The sequence below is a fragment of the Condylura cristata genome, unplaced genomic scaffold (assembly GCF_000260355.1).
Source record: "Condylura cristata isolate star-nosed mole 26May11 unplaced genomic scaffold, ConCri1.0 scaffold00001, whole genome shotgun sequence".
Lineage (NCBI taxonomy): Eukaryota > Metazoa > Chordata > Mammalia > Eulipotyphla > Talpidae > Condylura > Condylura cristata.
This window is the reverse complement of record NW_004567102.1, coordinates 71,767,438-71,773,151: the sequence shown is the minus strand read 5'-3', so window position 1 is coordinate 71,773,151 and position 5,714 is coordinate 71,767,438.

Sequence of the window (5,714 nt, the reverse complement as noted above, 5' to 3'; positions counted from 1 at the left end):
ATTGTCAGAGGTAGCAAAGGGACGACAATGAGATATTCTACATCCTTGTTGGTAAGCACAATGTATATCAAATATTAAATTTACCTATGAACAAAAAAGGATTCAAAGTTATATTTAGAGATTAATTTTAATCCTGTAAAGACAAAGTATATAGTACATATACATGCATATAGATGTATGTGCTTTCCTATAGATTAAAATAATCAATAAAAATATTGTGCTTGTCTAGGAGTAGGTGATGGGGTTATGAGGACTTTTAAAGTTCCTTCCTATTCTTTTCAATAATTAAAAATCAGTCAGAGTTCTATCAGGAGACAAAGTTACATCAAGCTCTTTTCACAAGTAAGCTGGGATCACCACAAGCAGTGTGACTTTCGATCCAGATGCCCCAGGCCATGTTATTTGCTAAAACCTTACACAGGGAAGTAATTTATATCTGTAACTCCATGGCTGCTCTGGGAGGGTAAGAGTGTAAGATAGAAAATCAAGGGACAGACCCTATTACTGAAGTCTCGGTGAGGGAGGATAGTGGTTTGGAGTAGGTGATGCCGACAAGCTTGGGAGAGCTACATGATTTGACATATAATTCTGCAGGTAGCAGCTAAAAGTGTTCTGATGGTTTGGATGTGCATGAATGAATTCAGGGAGACTTCTAAGAAGCTGGTAGAGGTTGAGAACCATTTATCAATATGGAAAGACAAAGAGGAGGGAAGAAGAATACTTTGGAGCTTGAAAGATCTCAGCATGGGATATTTTGAGATCCTTGTTTTGGAATGCCTTAGTGATGCTTAGAAGAGAAGTCTGGACCAGGAATAAACTCAAAAGCTCCCAGCACAGTATCTAAGGCCCAGGGACTAGCTAAGTTCATTTAAAACCAGAATGTGGAGGGGGGAAGGGGGTCAGAGCTATGCCTTTATGCTTGCGAGCCACAGGGCAGAGTTCAGATGTGAGGGAAGAAAACTGCAAAGGGCTAGGAAGAAACCAAAAGAATTCTAAAAACAGAGAGGATCTCAACTGTGAGAGCATGCAGGGAAAAATGTCTAAAACAAAACAAACAGTAGTTGCCTTTGGATGAAAATAAGAGATTATCTGTGGGTGTTTTTTATTATGTCTTTATAGTTTTTGGTCTTCCAATTTTCTAAATAAGTATGCAATAAATAAAGAATCAACTTATAATCACAACAAAATAAATGGCACCTACTTATATACTGTATTTATATACAAAAAACTTATTTCTGGCTATCTAAAACTTACTTTTAGAACTCAACTAACTTGATATTTTGGAGTTGTATATTTAATTTTCTCTGAAGAAAATGAGTTACATTGGGGTTTTCATATTGGCCTATTTGTATGAAGAAAGCTATACACCAGGCAATATAAAGGCATTTAAAAATTAATTCTTAAATTATTTTCACATATACAGAAAGTTGGGGAGAGTACATAATTCCCACAAGCCCCAGGACCCAATTTCCCCAAGTATCAACATCAGACATAGTAAGGTACCTGCATACATTAATGAAATGGACACATTATTACTGATTAAAGAACAGAGGCTTCTAACATATCTCTATGTGACTAACATTAGTTTTTAAATGGAGATGTGATCAATTTTAAATCTTGGAAATGCTATGCTGAAATCAATATTCTACTGCCACCTACTGTTCTGAATAAATATATCATTTCAATTTTAATTCTTAGAATTGTTTTGCATTTATCTATGCTTTCATAATATATTAGAGCTATATGTTTTCACACAGCTCACTTTTTAATCACTTCAACACATAGATGAATACACTGATGTTCAGAGAATCCACGTCCCACAGATTGCTATTGACGTAAACATTCACTCATTCATTTATTCACATATCATCAAACAATCCTTAACACGCACATCAGAAAAGGTGTCTTTGGGGACACAAAGATGAGCAAGACATGGGCACTGTCTATAAGGATCTCAGAGTTGAATGGAGACATAGGAAATTATTATAAAACAATATGATGAGTACAAATGCTTCCAGTGTTCTAGAAGCCAAGGAAAGAGCCTTAGGTTGGGGTGAGAATACAGGGAAATTGCTAAGGAGGTTTCCTTAAGGGGCATGTTGTCTGAAGCAGACATTAAAACATCAGAAGGAAGTGATGAGGTGAATAGTGAGGGGACCTGGAAGTAAGGTATTCCAGAAATAACACCAGGGATGAAGACAAAGTTAGTATTGTGAATGTGGGACAGAGAAGGCTAACTTCTAAATTTTAATGGATGAAATTACCCAGGGAGGATGTGAATAGTAAAAGAGAATGAAAAAGGAAGTCAACTGGTTTAGCATTGGGGGCAATGTGGCAGACAAGTCACCCACCAGGCTGAACACCACACAGGGTTTGCATAAAGTTTATATAGATCCACCTGCCGTGTCAGTTGAAATGTCACCGATCTGAAGTGCAGTTTAAATGCAGGCCTAAGAGCCGAATCAGACTGTGATAGTTGAGACTGTGATAGTTGAGAACATGAAAGAAGGGAAAGTTGAAGTAACAGAAGGGACTGGAAAGGCTGACAGCTTCCAGGCCATGGGGGAAACTGTGTGTCGCCCACAGCAATATCATTCTTGATCACAGAAGAGATGAAGAGGGAGAGTGTGGAGGTCACATTCACATTTAGCTGGACCACCTTCATAGTCCTGTGGAAACCTTGTGAGTTGGGGAACAAGGGAACAGTGGGAGCTGGGAACAGTAGTTAGAGGCGTTGTGCAGAACAGGGAAATGAGCCTGGGTAGGAAGAGTAGAGATGGAGCAGGGAGTGTGCCCTGATAGACAGCTGGAGGTAAATTAGGTGGGGAAGCTTTCAACCACTGGATCAATTAAGAATGATCTTGGTGTTTTAATTTTAGAGGAGGTTTGTGAAGACAGGGCAATTTGAACTCTGTCCTGGATGAGGCTACGCTCTTTGAGAGAGAATCCAGTGGAATTCCAGTTGGATATAAAATTTTGAAACCTGGAGGAAGTGTGGGCTAAAGATATCGACTTGCTAGTCATGAGTGTGTAGGGAGGAGTTGAAATCATGAGAACGGGTCATGTACCATAAAGGAAATGTATAGAAAGAATGGAAGGATGGCACAAGGAAAGAATCCAACACTGAGAAAGGGCAGTGTGGAGGAAGATGAGCCATTTAAATAGAGCAGGATAAATGGAGAGGTGAATGGAGAATTAGTGAGAAAGAAAAAAAAAATCTCTAGCAGTTGAAGTCTAAAGTCAAGCTTTCTAAGAGCAAATTTTAAGTGAGGATTTAGTGTATTGTGTGTGTGTGTATACATAGTGTGTATATGTATTGTGTGTATATATACATACATACATAAATACACACACACACATATACACAATCCTCTGCTCCTCAATTTCTAATAATGAAAACTTTCAGGAATATTTTTCATTGCCAGGTGCGCTGCAATCCCTATTTTCTCCAGCAGGGGGTACTAGCCAACTGTATACGATCCCTTGCAATCTGTCATTTTATTGTTACTAAAGTGAATGATAGCATTTCCTATGACAACTTAGTGATGTACAGTTAACAGTCATATATATATAATTTTCTCTTTATAACCATGAAAAGGCCTCTTTGCAATTTTATTAACGTAAAAATTGTCACCACCACTTCCATCATCATCCATCACAACCACTGATCCTTATGTTGAAGGTCACTACGTGCACTATCCTGAGCATGCAATCATGTATATGATATGCTAGCTCATTACACACTAGGTGGTGAAGAGGAAACGGAGACACAAAAGTTAAGGTGGTGCGAACACAGAGCTGACTCGGAACTATCTGGCTCCGCGTCTGTGAATCCCGAGTTTGGCCCATTTCCACTAGAGCCCAGCGGGCTCTATGTAGTCATTTTCAGAAATTCTGAAGAGTTACTGTCTTGCTTTTACCTCAGCACTTATAAGCTCTTTTCCTCACATCTACTGGAGTAAGAAAAAAAAAATTCTTCTCATCCAAAATTATTCGGAGCTATAAAGACTGCAACAAAGCTCTTTGTTTGTCTGAAACCATTTTACTCATGTTAACACTATTTGGTCTATAGATAAATGCTTTTGCCCACAAACACATTATTCATAGCTAAAATTTGTCATTACATTTGAAAGCTCTCAAAGCCATTTTCTTCTTATGAGCTATACTGTCGGCAGTAAATGCCCCATTCTTGGTGCTATTCTTTGAAAGTAAAAATATTGGCTTCAAATGAAAATATGTGAACTTGAGTGATGTAAAATGAGGTTGGGGAAATTTTTTTTTTATGTGGCTTCAGGCGCTTTCTCAGTACTTTCATTCATCCTCAGAAAGTGCAGTGACCAGGGCCCTCCCTGGTGGCACAGCTGGTTAAAACACAGCACTAAGAAGCTAAAGCCACTTAAGCAAGAGTTCCATCCCTGCCCCGGAGGTGACCACATGGCGTGGCAGACCTCTCCTGACCCGCCCGCTGCTCCCCTCAGCAGTGTATTTCGTCAATCTGCCTCTTCTACTCCCCACTCTGTCTCTGGTGAATCCTCTCACGGACCCTGCACCTCTGGCCTGTACCCCAGTTCTGTATACATAAATAAATAAATAAATCTTTTTTAAAAAAATAAAAAGAAAGTGCAGTGAACGGAATAAAGCAAAGTAGTACATTGCTTCTTTGGAGAGTACCAAACTGAATTACAGAGAATTAAATTTTAAAGGGATTTAGAAGAAATCTTTGGAGACACAAAGTAAAATATGATGTTTTTCATGGTTGACGGGAGGCCTTGGAGGTGCTAACACTGATAACTAGTTTCCCCAGAGGCGGCTCCCGCTTCCACCCCACGAGCCCACCACACCTCAGGAGACTGGTGGTGACAGAGCAGGGCCAAGACACTGGAGATTCGAGGTGCTTGTTGCATGCAGACAGGTGGTTTTTATTTGGAGATACCCCTGTTAGTAAATGAGACTAGTGTAGTGGGGTTTGATGGGTTTAGTTGGGGTGGACTGTGGCAGACAGAAGTGAAGTTAGCAGAGGCAGCCAGAGGCTGGCTTTCGAGTCAGAACTGAGCCTTCGTCAGATTCCACTTGTGAATCCATAAAATGCCCATGAACTCGGCTGCATGCTCGATAACAGTGAGCCAAATATAAAACCCGGCCTCTGCTGTCAATTCTCGAGTCAGAGAGGAAGGCAGGCATGTAAACAGATAAGAGAATGAGTTAGTACAAAGTACAAAGTACAAAGTACAATGGTGGCATCTCAGAGGCAGGGCCTGCCTGGGTCTGGGAGGGTCAGGAACACGCTTCTGCGCACCAGAGGTCCTACCTGAACCCCTCCTCCTCTCCCCACCCCCAATTGGTTGAAACTGAAATATGATATTGTCGCAAGTCAGATCCTTCTCAGTCGGATATCTAGGGTTACAGATGTAGTTGGTGTTGCGCAGATAAAATGTCCATCTATCTAATCACTGAGAAGAAAACATTTGGGGCGAGAGGATCAAGAGGAAGGAAGGAGACTGGAGAAGCGCAGGGCGCGCTGCGGGTCTGGCCCCCACCCCACCCCCGGGCGGCAGGGCACTCCGCCGAGCGTCCGCCTGGGGCTCCGGGGCTGCGCCCCGCTCCCCGCAGGGTTAAAGCTGACCCGCACCGGTGAAACCTGAGCCTCTCCCCGCCTCTCCCGCTGCGCACCCCGGCCCGACGCTGCAGGTCTGGGCGGCGCCGTGAGTCACCGG